This window comes from Lynx rufus, unplaced genomic scaffold (assembly GCF_022079265.1).
Source record: "Lynx rufus isolate CCGP_SWC_20201006 ecotype Redwood Valley unplaced genomic scaffold, mLynRuf1.p SCAF_13, whole genome shotgun sequence".
Classification (NCBI taxonomy): domain Eukaryota; kingdom Metazoa; phylum Chordata; class Mammalia; order Carnivora; family Felidae; genus Lynx; species Lynx rufus.
In genome coordinates this window covers 33,512,925-33,526,611 of record NW_025814827.1, presented here as the reverse complement: position 1 = coordinate 33,526,611, position 13,687 = coordinate 33,512,925, and the positions used below count along the sequence as shown (strand labels likewise).

General features: G+C 37.7%; 1 protein-coding gene across 3 annotated transcripts in view; it reads right to left on the bottom strand.

The window, feature by feature from the left end:
* Positions 1 to 13,687, bottom strand: part of INO80 (INO80 complex ATPase subunit) — a 137,800-nt gene that overhangs the window by 50,162 nt on the left and 73,951 nt on the right. The window lies entirely within an intron of this gene.

Sequence of the window (13,687 nt, the reverse complement as noted above, 5' to 3'; positions counted from 1 at the left end):
CCTGGGAGTGCTCATTCCCAAATTAGAACATGTCTACTTGTCTTATATGAGCTAGGTTAAGATGGTATTCTCATTGGAATTCACTAAGGTAAGATGATTTTTAGCTTTCTGATTCTAGATTAAAAAAAAAATTAACTAGTTCAAAATGCTCGTTCACAACCTTAGCTTTAGAGAAACCTGACCACTCCTAGTATATTTTACTCAGGTTATTTTCTCTTAACATTGGTTCCATCAATCCTCTCTTAGCACAGGTAGTCCTTATAACCACATTACCCACATTCCCTTCACAGAACAACATCAGCTGCTTAAACACTGCCACCTACAAAAAAAATTTAATGCTTAACAAAGAACACGAAGGACACCTTAAACATCATTGCATAAGATGCTTGGGCGGGTAGGTGAAAGAGGGACAGAAAAGAAGGTTCATCTCTTCTTTAGTCTGTTTTGGCCAAAAACAAATAAAAAGAAACAATGTCACACTATGGGAGACATGATTTGGTTATGATGTGGTCACAGGTTTTGCTGTTCTGTTGTCTCTTCCTCATGCTCTTGAGTGTCTTCATTAACCTGTAGGCACTGGCAGCTGTGTGTGTCTTGCTATCAGAACCACAGTATGAACATAGCAGAGAAGTCAGGCTTTTGTAGAGTCTTTTGGTACCGTGAAAAAGTCTCAAGTGGAAATAAGTAGGGCAGAAAGACCCCACAGCTGTACGCTTCTTGCCACAGTGTAGCACACAAAACATAAAGATGCTTTTCCCTCAGATACAGACTTACCCATTTAACAAGGGGCCATACTTTATTCTCCACCTCTTGTTTAAAGTTAAAAGGAAGATTTATGTTAACATTAGCTCCTCATGACTCAGAACTTAATTTTCTGCTTTTGTTTTTGAAGAATACATCAAACATACAGAGGAAAAGGTCTCACTTTATTCTTTGCTTTTTAAGTTTTTATTTTAATTCCAGTTAGTTAACATACAGTGTTATATTAAATTCAGAGATACAATACAGTGATTCAACAATTCCATAAATCACTGGAAGCTCATTATGACAAGTGAACTCCTTAATCTCCATCATCCCTCCCCCAGCCTCCCTCCCTGCTGGTAACCATCAGTTTGTTCTCTATAATTAAGAGTCTGTGAGAAAAGGTCTCACTTTAAATGAAAGGGTGTAGTGTTTATAGATCAACTGCTAGACTACATGGATTCTATTTTCAGATATTTTAAGTGACCAAACAAAACGGGAGAAAATAAAGTACAGAAAAAGGGTGAATATAACAGCTTCCCAGGGCTTTCCACAAGAGGCACTGGCAGCTTTCAGGATACAAGAAATAATGACAGATATAAATACTGTAGCTGCAAATTAACATTTAGCAGATGAGTTTTTGAAAATGTCCTGTTTGGGGGATTCTTCTTTAATAAGCAGTCAAAGCTCTCCAAGCATTTAATACAGAACAGTGTTTAAAACTTAAACACCACTCTTTTCAAAAACAATTCTTTATGTTTAGATCCTCTTGCATATTTTATTTTTTTACGTACTTTAAATCGCAAAATCTGAAATGCCCTTTAAGTTTGATGAGCTAGTTCACAGAGCTGTGGAGTATGTAAAGCTTCCAACACACATGATGCCTATGTAGACCATTACCATGACAACAGTTTCACTGAAACTGATATAGGAGATGGAATCAAGACTGGTGCAGGTTTTCCCCTGCCATCCGAAAGAGACTTCCTGTGAAACCTTTCATAAGCTGAAATGGCATAAAGTCAAGAAGCAATTACCATTACTCTCTATGGAAAAATTTTTGAGCATTCCCAGGCCCAAAAAATAACCTCTCTTAATTAAGCTTTTCTGATACCTTAGAACACATCTTGCTAACAGATGCACAAAATAAACTGAGATAAAGCACAGATGCTCACAGACACAGTTCAGAGCTATGGAGGTTTGATACTGAGTATCATTCCCGGGAAAGGAGACTGGCAGTGACACACTCTGCTCCTGTGCATACCACCTCTGTAATGTGAAATAAATGCTGAACGCTATTTCCGCTGTTTGCCCTTTTTTTGTAAAAGCAAAAATCCTTTTCCGATTTCTTTTAGTAAGTGAAACAGGTATGAATGCAGGTCTTTCTTAAAAGTGAAGTGGCATAAGCTTGAGCTTTTGAAAAGCGGGGGATACCTTGTACTCTACTTCTGCCAGTCATCACTTTTAACTGGATACAGCATAAAATCCATTTTGCCCCCCCCCAAAAGATGACTAAGTGCCATGTCCTTATTCTTCTAAGCAAAACAATATTAAAAAGAGAAAAAGACTCATATGTGTGAGACTTGTACTCTTTAAACCCTACAAAACTGTACAAGAAAAGAGATCTGGCCAGAGCCCACAGGAGGGAGGTGTGTGAGAACGAATTTATGAAAAATATGAACTAATTACTTACTATTCCTTCTTAAAATTCTCACCAGTAAAGCAGGGTGGTGCATAAAAAAAAATCAAGTGGAACACAGAGAACCATGCTGACTTTTGCTGCACAAGCATCACAAGAGAAAGAAATACCAGACAAGCATTCGCATCAAGTTAGAGTTTAAAAGGCCCTAAACTTTGTTTAAAACACCCCTAAGTGTCATCTGATCTGTGTGCTTAGCCTAGTTCTTAGTTTCTTCATGTTTATATATTATCCCAAAGCCAGTATTATGAGAACGGTACTTCCTTGAACTCTGCAACACAGAATTCAAACTTAACATTCACTGCAGAGTGAGAACAAGGGATTTACAGGCATACTGGGGGGGGGGGGGAGCTTCTCACCATGTAGATTCATTCACATCCATGATGGAAAAGAAAGAGGCAAGGACTGGGTTAGACTGCTAAATGACTAAGTAGTATGGGATCTGATGTAGCTTACCAGGAACAAGATGACAACATGTAGCTAAGTCAACACTCATTATCTGTCTCCTTAGAGGAATAAGAACAAAGCCTTTACCTAAAGCCTTTACCTGGATCTGGTGACAAGAAGCTATATTCAGAGGACAGGCTGCTGGAACAATAAGTACTACACTTTATAAAACAAATGAAGGCACCAAAGAGAATGAAGAATATTCTGCATTAAGAGGACAAAGCTGAATGTTGGAAAATTAATTCAAAGCTAATTTGGTAGCTCCAAAGGAATTTTATTTAAAATTATTTGAAGAGCACAAGAAAAAGAATTCTGACACGTGTTTCCAATTTTACCATTTTCCCTCCTCTTTTCCTTCAGGTCTGTCCACTTAAGAATAATCCCAAGGTGGGGCGCCTGGGTGGCGCAGTCGGTTAAGCGTCCGACTTCAGCCAGGTCACGATCTCGCGGTCCGTGAGTTCGAGCCCCGCGTCAGGCTCTGGGCTGATGGCTCAGAGCCTGGAGCCTGTTTCCGATTCTGTGTCTCCCTCTCTCTCTGCCCCTCCCCATTCATGCTCTGTCTCTCTCTGTCCCAAAAATAAATAAAACGTTGAAAAAAAAATTAAAAAAAAAAAGAATAATCCCAAGGGTGCCTGGCTGGCTCAGGTGGTACAGCATACAACCCTTGATCTCAGGGTCATGAGTTTGATCCCCACAGTGGGCATAAAGATTACATAAGAAAAAAAAATGAATCACCCCAAAATTCACCTTTAAAATTGATCTTAAACATGGAATCTGGATTCAAGTTGCATGTTTCCTATCAAAACTTTACTGTTGTTGTTTTTAAATATTTTATTTAAGTAATCTCCACACTCAATGTGCAGCATGAACTCAAAACCCCGAGATCAAGATCACATACTTCACTGACTGAGCCAGCCAGGCACCCCACTTCCATCAACATTTTAAAACATAATTTGTGTTTACTTTGCATAGTGAAACAAAGCTATTTATTCCATTTTCTAGTACCATAAACGAAGGCAAAACAAAGAGTTGGAAAAATATCATCTTTCCATTATGTTTACAAATAATCAAAGTTCCATAATCAGAACTAACTTGGCAAATCATATGAAAATGCAAGATACAGAATACACAGAGCTTGCAATAAAAAAAATTTTTGCTTACAAGGACTTAGGGCATTTGAGCAATGAATTCCTGCTGAAAATGAAAGCCAGATACCATTATGTATTTAGTATCTTCCCCAGCTGACATTTGTTGTGGCTAATAAAACTGTAGACAAGATGAGTGATACAGAGAGCAGGGAGAGATACCAACATTTTTTTTTTTATTTTCTTAACATTTATTTATTACTGAGAGAGAGAGAGAGAGAGAGGGAGAGAGAGAGAGAGAGAGACAGACAGACCATGAGTTGGTAAGGGGCAGAGAGAGGGAGACACAGAATCTGAAGCAGGCTCCAGGCTCTGAGCCGTCAGCACAGAGCCCAATGCGGGGCTTGAACTCACAAACTGCGAGATCACGACGTGAGCCAAAGTCAGACGTTTAAAAAACTGAGCCACCCAGGCGCCCGATACCAACATCCTTAGCAACACAATTTAAGAACTTTCGTGATGTCACATCACAGTCTGAACCCATCAATAGCCCAGGCCAAAATCTCAGAACTGGGAATACCAAAACAGACTTTATCATGAAAAAAGTAATATAAAGGCATCAGCCCAGCAGTAAGAGGCTCTGGTCATTTTAAGATATGTCCACAAATTCTTTGGTATCTTTCTCTTCAAAAGGTAAAGCCTACTTTACTCTCCTTGCAGAACTCCCAAAACTAGGTCATAAAAGGCAGTGTGGCTCCTTCTTGCACTTTCTCTCTCTGAAATCACTTATCTGGGATGTGGATACTCAAGCAGCCCCATGTAAAAGTCGACACAGAAAGGAACTGAGGCCTTGAGCCAACAGCCAACACCAACTTGCTAGGCATGTAAGTGAGCTACCTTGGAAGTAGCTCCTATGGCTATAGCCAATCTTTCAAATAACTGTAACCTTAGCTGACATCTTGACTTTAACTTTCTAAGATTTTCTGAGCCAGAACCACCAACCCAAGTTGCTCCCAAGCTCCTGATCAAAAACAACTGCAGGGTGAAAATAACTGATGTACAATGTATCCACTGATAAAATCAATGGATGATCAAACAAGTTACCAATCCTACCACATTTCTCAACCTCCAAGGAAATGTTATAACTCTTCACAAAATTCCATTTTAAGTACTGAAGTTAAGATCATACTTAATTTCAGGCTGGAGGACACTCCCTTAGATGAGAATACACACCAAGTTCCAAAGGAAAAACTAACACAAACGCAACACACCAATACTAAGTCATTCAGGAAACATTCATTTAACTTTGTAAGTGCAAGGCCCCAAACACAAGAGGGACTACTATATAAAATGTCCAAACAGCTAAATTGCATTCTCACTTGGGCAAGGAAAAGGAATGATGAAAAATAAAAGGATAGAACTGCTGCTTAACAACACTTTCTTTTTTCATGTTAAGCTTAGTTTCAGAGTAAAATATTCTTTGTGGTAGAGAGTACCTTCCTATTAACTACAGAGCTCCTAACAGTATTCACTGGAGTTTTCTGCCATATAAAAAGGATACTTAACTACTTTGCATCCCCATCAATTGTCTCTCTTGCATGTTCAATCTCCCTCTTTGCTGCCTTTTTCTATTTTAGTCTTCAAATCTGAGTCTCCTCTCTCCTACAATGCAACTCTGCCTTAAACCCAAGTGTCCTTCCTGAAATACCTTCCTATTCTTCTTTTTGACTATCACACTTCATTACCTACTTTTCACAATTCCTAACCAGCATCTTTCTCCCTGTACATCCCTACGGGCTTCTGCGTTCGATCTGCACTCATAACAACAAAGACTTACTAATCTTACTCCTGTGTGTTTGCTTTACATTTAATATAGAATTTATTATTCTCTCTGGATCTTCTCTTGAACTCTGGGTTTTGGAAATGATTCCTTCACTGACAATGCTCCTCCATATTGAAATAAATCAGAATCCCTTGACCCCTGCTTCATAATCATTTCTGCTGAGTCCTTAGTTACAACCATTTCTGTTGAGTCCTTAGTACTTGATACTCACAACTTTTGTTCAACATTCTCCTTAACATGGACTCCTGTGTCCAGTATTTCTTGACACCACACTCTGAGATTAATTTTCATCAAATACCAATGACAGAGATCCCTCACTGGTGTGCTTAGTGATCTGAGTGATTAAGTGGCCTTCCTGAAACTGGCTATCAGAGTACTCCCTCCCATCGCTTGATAGCAGCCACCAAAAGTTAATTTCCCCTAGGCTATAACTGTAGCATCAAGAAAGTAAGCCAAGAAAAGGCTGAGTCTCCTAGGTTAATATCTAAACCCAATAGACTGGCATTCAAAGATTCCTACAATTTACCTTTCTGGCCCTTTCTCTCACTACTGTCTTTTATTTTAGTTCCAGTCTTTAACTTGTAATATTCTTCCTCCCACCCAGATCCCTATCACTCAAAATCCAATTAAAACAATACAATTTCTATAACAACTTTTTGTCCATTTCAATCTAAGGTGATTTCCCATTCTAAACTTTACCACTAATCATCTACCATCAATCTGGCAGTTAATTGTCTTCTTTCCACTCTTAAAGTGAATCATTTGTTTTGTTTTTATTTTTATTTTTTTTAATGTTTATTTATTTTTGAGACAGAGAGACACAGAGCATGAATGGGGGAGGGGCAGAGAGAGAGGGAGACACAGAATCAGACGCAGGCTCCAGGCTCTGAGCCATCAGCCCAGAGCCTGACTCAGGGCTCGAACTCACAAACCGCGAGATCGTGACCTGAGCTGAAGTCGGACGCTCAACCGACTGAGCCACCCAGGCGCCCCTCATTTGTGTTTTTAAAGTCCTTAAGTTTGTGTGTGTTTTTACTACATACCTGAATAATTTTTCAAACCCGAAAACAGGTTTTAACCTGTTAACACACCTTGCTCACAGCAGATATTGCTAACAGGGTGGTAAACAACACTGATTACATGCAATCTCTGCGGGTGTAGACTAACACTGAGAGGAGACTACTCTGAAGGTAGCCTGAATCAGCAGAAAAAAGGAGCATTAACCATTAAGCCAAGATCACATTCTACCACTAGAGATTCATTCAATCAGTAAGTTCTTCTGACACAAATCAATGCACACTTTTCACTCAATCCAATTGGCTCGTGGTATCCTACAATTAAAAATAGCATGAAGAGAAAGAGAGAAGGGTTTGTGAAGAAAAGGGAGTATTTCCTCAAGGAAATACTGGGTCTTCCCCTCCATCACCATTCCTTACTCAATTAGGCTTCTCTGTCCAAATAGTCTCCAAAAAAACTTCAAATGTAAAATTCACAATGAAAGTAACAGTAACATGTTAGTACATGTATAACATTTTAAATAACATATAGGTATTGGCAAAATGCGTTAAGTCTGTTTAATTAACAGGGGGACATAATCAAAAAACATTTGGAGAACAGTGGCCTGTGTATCTACAATGCTAAAGAGTTTAAAATAAGATTTATGAGCTGATTCTAGGGGCACCTGGGTGGCTCAGTCGGTTGAGCAACTGACTTGATTTCAGCTCAGGCTGTGATCTTGTGGTCGCGACGGCCTTGAGCTGACAGCACAAAGCCTGCTTGGAATTCTCTCTGTCCCTCTCACTCTGCCCCTCCCCTGCTCATGTTCTCTCTCTCTCTCTCAAAATAAAGATTAAACAAAAAAATAAGGTTTATGAGCTGATTCTAAAATTTACATAACAATGTAAAGAAATAATAATAAAAAGATAACATTTACATAAAAATGCAAAGAGCCAAGATCAGCCAAAGCCAATACTGAAGAAAAACGAAGCTAGAGGATCTGTGCTACCAGTTATTAAGACTTATTATGAAGCTATAGGTTAAGAAAGAGTGGTACTGGTTTGGGGCACCTGGGTGGTTCAGTTCGTTAAGCGTCTGACTCTTGATTTTGGCTCAGGTCATGATCTCATGGTTTTGTGAGTTCGAGTCCCACATCAGACTCTGTGCTGACAGCATGGAGCCTGCTTGGGATTCTTTCTCTCTCTTTCTGCCCCTCCCCTACTCAAGCTGTCTCTGTTTCTCTCAAAAGTAAATAAATTAAAAAAAAAAAAAAAAAGAGTGGTACTGGTTCAAGGATAGACAAATGGACTAATGGAACAATGACCCATATAGATACAGCCACTGATTTGGCAAAAACGATGCTGAGTGCAATAAGGATGGTCTTTTCAAAAAATAGAGTTGGGTCAAATGAATATGGATATCTATATGTAAAAAAAAAAAAAAAAAAAAAAAAAAAAAAAAAAAAAAAAGATAACCTTTACCAGACTAAAAAACTACCAAAATTCCTTGTACATTTGAATGTGAAAGGTACATCAAAAAAACTTTTGAAAAAAAACACACAGGATTATCTTCATGACCTTTGTATAGGCAAAGATTTCTTCAACACGACACAAAAATGCTAACTATTTAACAAAAGACACTGTTGAGTTTGCAAAAGTTAGCTGCAGGGGAGAAGAAATCTGCAATACATAAAGAACTACAAGTCACTAAGAAAATACAGATACCCTAATAGAAAAATAAGCAATGTCTTGAATAAGAATTTCATAAACGAGGTTATCCAAATGGCCAATAAGCAGTAGAAAAAATATTCAACATCATTATTCATAAGAAAAATGTAATTTAAAGCCACAATGAAATACCACCACAAAGAAGGGCTAAAATGAACAAACAATAACTAATACATTTTGGCAAGGATATGGAGCAACTAGAAACTCTCATATAACGTTAATGAGAACGAAAACATTGGTGCAATTGTTTTAGAAAATTGTTCGACATTATCTATTAAAGATGACCATATGCATACTCCATGATTTAGCAATTTGACTACTAGATATATATCCCACAAAATACATATGAATTTTCACTAAAAGTTGCATACAGTAATATTCACAAAAGGAGTTATAACAACCAAATATTTCCCTACAGTGACTCTTGTGGGGAGGTCAAGGCAGTGGAGAGGAAGAGTGAATGGAAGGAAGTAGGCACAAGGGACTTCTGGAGTAGAGTTCCAATAGTATTTTGTGAAGTAATCCAGCTGTATGTACACTTAAGATTTATGCACTTCCCCATATGCATGTTAATATCTCTAGAAGGACAGCCAAGGCAACAAAAAAGACATAAAAAGTTTAATATACATACAACACCTATTACTTCTGTCTCTCTAATCCATTTGGCTTGTTATCTACTAAAGCAAAGCAAATGCTCTTTTCAGAATCAAGTTAGCTTTCCTTAGAATTGTTGAGTTCAAGAGTCACTAATTTTGTTAGAAAAAAAATTTAACTTCCCTAATAACTTTGTTAGGGTACTGCGTGTCACTCCCAAATTTTCTTCCTCCCACTCCGACTTTTAAAGATGGACTCCACATTTATGTCAGTCTTTCAAAACTTTTCTTGCCCTTCCTAAGTTTGTAATTCACCATCTGAATTATAGCAAATACCTCTCACGTTATACTATTAGGACATTTACCAAAAATAGTAAACACAGTTATAAGTCTATTTTCTGTGAAAATAAAAAATTCTGAGATTCCATAGTAAGATCCCTATTTAAATAAAGTCATCTTCCACAAGATTTGTAAATTATATCCATCGTGCCAGAAGTATTTTTTTAAACCTCAAGAACAGCAAACAAGTCATATCATGAATGAAAGGCACAAAGCACATATGATGTATTTATCCCACACAAAAGAGCCGAAGACCTTGTATTTAAAAATCAATTGATAAATTCAAACATCAGCACAATAGATAATCATTACATTTAAACCTCAATGCTGTTATCCAATATTTGATGAGCTATCTTTTGAAAAGAGACTCATTTTTGTCAATCTTTTTTTTTTTTAATGGAAAACTGCCAGGATCAGAGTAGACTATGAAATTTCAAAGTATTTTTTTTCCCTAAAGTTTATTTATTTTGAGAGAGAGACAGCATGTGCATGAGCGAGGGAGAGGCAGAGATGGCGGGGGGGGGGGGGGGGGGGGCGGGAATCCTAAGCAGGTGCCATGGTGTCACTGCAGAGCCAAACGCAGGACTCAATCCCATGAACCATGACATCACGACCTGAGCTAAAAATCAAGAGTCAGACGCTTAACTAAGCCATCCATGCGCCCCTCAAAGTGTATGTAGGTGTGTGTATGTATGCTAAAATATTATGCATCTTAAGTTTTAACTTTTATATTCTTAACTTATGAATTTTGGACATCTGTTCTAAAGGATTAGGCATCCAGGGTCCCTGGGAGGCTCAGTAGGTTGAGCATCTGACTTCAGCTGGGGTCATGATCTCAAAAATCATGAGTCTGATCTCCGTGGTGCACTCTGCGCTGACAGCACAGAGCCTGGAGCCTGCTTCAGATTGTGTGTCTCCCTTTCTCTCTGCCCCTCCCCAACTCATGCTCTCTCTCTTTCGGTCTCTCTCTCTCTCTCTCAAAAATAAACATAAAATTGGGGCGCCTGGGTGCTTCGGTTAGTTAAGCATCCGACTTCAGCTCAGGTCATGATCTCACGGTCCGTGAGTTCGAGCCCCGCGTTGGGCTCTGTGCTGACAGCTCAGAGCCTGGAGCCTGCTTCAGATTCTGTGTCTCCCTCTCTCTCTGCCCCTCCCCTGTTCATGCTGTCTCAAAAATAAATAAACGTTAAAAAAAAATTTTTTTTTTAAAAACATAAAATAATTAAATAAAAATAAAAGATTAGGCGTCCTAAATTTCCTTCTCTACTCTGCTTTGCAAAACAGACAAAACCAATGTTCTCTAGATAAATGCTTCTTGAATAAAAAAAAATCTGTTCACAGAAGCCAGTGTGAGAAACAGGAAAGTAGTAGTAATAGACACATTCTAACAAAGTCATTCTTGGGGGATAGTTCCCATAATGAACTACTTTGTTCAAGTTTGAATCAGCTGGGTTCGTTCAAAATTACTTATCTTTGGGGCACTTAGGTGGCTCAGTCAGTTAAGCATCTGACTATTGATTTCACCTCAGGTCATGATCTCATGGTTCGTGGGATCGAGCCCCACAATGGGCTCTGTGCTAACAGTGTGGAGCCTGCCTGGGATCCTGTCTCCCTCTCTCTCTCTCAAAAATAAACACTAAAAATTTTTTAATTTTAAAAACTTTTAAAAAATTACTTATCTTTATTTATATAATCTTTGAATACCAGGGATATAACAGGTACGTACCAGAATATACCAAGAGATGGACCTTGACTGCTAACTACAGGTCAGGGTAACTACACAGTGAAATGTGCATACTGCTTTCTGAGCAACATCTGGTCTTCTCTTCCATATTCAGAAAGTGAGACTCTTCATAAGCTCCAAATGTTAGTTTCTTTCTTTTCTTACTATTAAAAAGAATGATCCAGAATCTTCTACATGGTGACTCTCTTTACTTAGTCCTCTGGCTATTCTAATATTATGGAGCCGTGTAATGCTGTAGTTTTCAAATTGTGAGCAGTGAGAGTCATGATGTCATTTTTTAGTAGGTTTAACTAATGTTAAAAAAAAAAAAAAAAAACGAGAAAAAAATCAGTACATTGTACATGAAGGCTAAGTATTGTTTTGTGAATACCGTTACAAAGAGTATGTATGTGTATGTAATATTTTGTATATCTATATGCTTATCAGGTGGTGATATAAAATATTAAGAAAAAATACTGAGTTGTGGTCACACTTCAAAGGCCACAGATATAATCAGCTTTATTATATTTTTATTAATTGTTACATATGGAGTCTCAACAAAACAATTCTTAATTCAGAAGTTATGTTAACCTTTAAGGCTAGATACCACGTAAAGATAATTCTGCTTAGTTGAAAGCAGCAATTTCTTAGAATAGATCAACAAACTCTGGCAAAACAGACTGCCTGGTTGATATATCAATATATACGTGTTGGAGATAAGGATGATGAGACCGAAAGCAGAACGGTGTTTCTACACATAAAGAATTAGCTTTCAGCTACCTGCAACCTACTGGGGTTCAGCAAGTTAGTATACATAGTAAGCCACTATGGCAGCAAGTATCCATTTACAACATGAAATTAAAGAGGAAATGAAAGCAAATCTAACTTCAATTAGATAAACTTAAAGATTTCACTACCAATTTCCCATAAGGCATACTGCCCACATCTGAATTTCTCAGAATATACATTTTGTTTTTAAGTTTATTTATTTTGAGAGAGAAAGCACGTGGGCAGGCTCCACACTCTTAGCACAGAGCCTGACACAGAGCTTGAACTCACAAACTGTGAGATCATGACCTGAACAAAAATCAAGAGTTCAATGCTTAACTGACCTAGGTGCCCCTCAGGAAATTAATTGATACAAGGACCTCAATGAACACATGCACTGAACACACTATGGTGTGTTTGAATACACATATGGGAAGGCATATGTGAGTGTTAAGTAAGATGCAAGTATCTACGTAAGAATACATAATAAACTCTTAAGAAAATGGGAAAATGGTGCTTTCTGTACCAAAAATAAAACTAGCAACTATTTATAACTAGAGTAATAAAAAACTACCAAACGTAGGTGAAATCAGTCAATAGGAAGTTAAGCAACTCTTTATCAGACAGTATCTCACTAATAGAAGTCACCCTGCCACCACTGACTACATTATTCCAGTAGGACCGGAATCTAATTCTACTGTCTGTTTTACATTACCAGTCTTATCTCCAGAGTCCAAAAAAGCACATGGAACAATGCTTGAGAAACAGAGGGAAACAGAGATCATATGGGTTCTTCAGTGTACAGGGGGCAAATACCATATTCAACCAAAGAATATCGGGCATTCAATAGCAATTAACTATAAGACTAATGACCCATTAAACTTTCTAGAGGACACAAGGATAATGCCATGCCTTCTAAACTTTTAATTCTGTTGAAGGACTGTAACATATAAATATATAAATCTCTTCTTAAAATTCTCCAGTGTTACCCATTTCATTCAAAATAAAATCCAAATCCTTGCAGTAACTGATGGTGTCCCTTATGATATGGACCTACATGTATACCCTTATGTTCTGTCACTTTCTCCCTTACCTATTCTACAATGGCCAAAACAATTATATGAAAAGGTATTCAACATCATTATTTTTCATGGAAATAGAACTTAAAATCACAAGATCACACTGCAAATTGAACAAAATGGACTGACAATATCAGGTACAGGCAAGGATGATGAACAGTAGCACACTTCTCACATTGCTTGTGGGAGTATAAATTCCTAAAACCATTTTGAAAAATTTCTAAAACCATTTTGCTGTTTGGCAGTGGCTACTAAATCTAAACCTACATATACCTGGTGATATAGCAATCTCATTCCTGGATATAAACCCCAAAGAAATGAGTGCTTACATTTATCAAAAGACATGTACAAGAATATGCATTGCACTTTTATTTACAATAACCCCAAAATGGAAGCAACCTAAATATCCACCAACAGTAGTACAGGTTAATAAATTGTGGTCTATTCAGACAATAGAATGCTTCATGGTATTAAAAAAAAATGCTATAATACAACATGGATGAATCACACAATATTAAGGGAAAGCAGCTAGACATAAAAGTGCACATACTGGGTAATTCCATTTACATTAAGGTCAAGAACACAGGTAAAAATAACCTATGATGAAAGAATAGTTGGTTTGTTCTGAACTGGAGGTATCAAATGGGAAG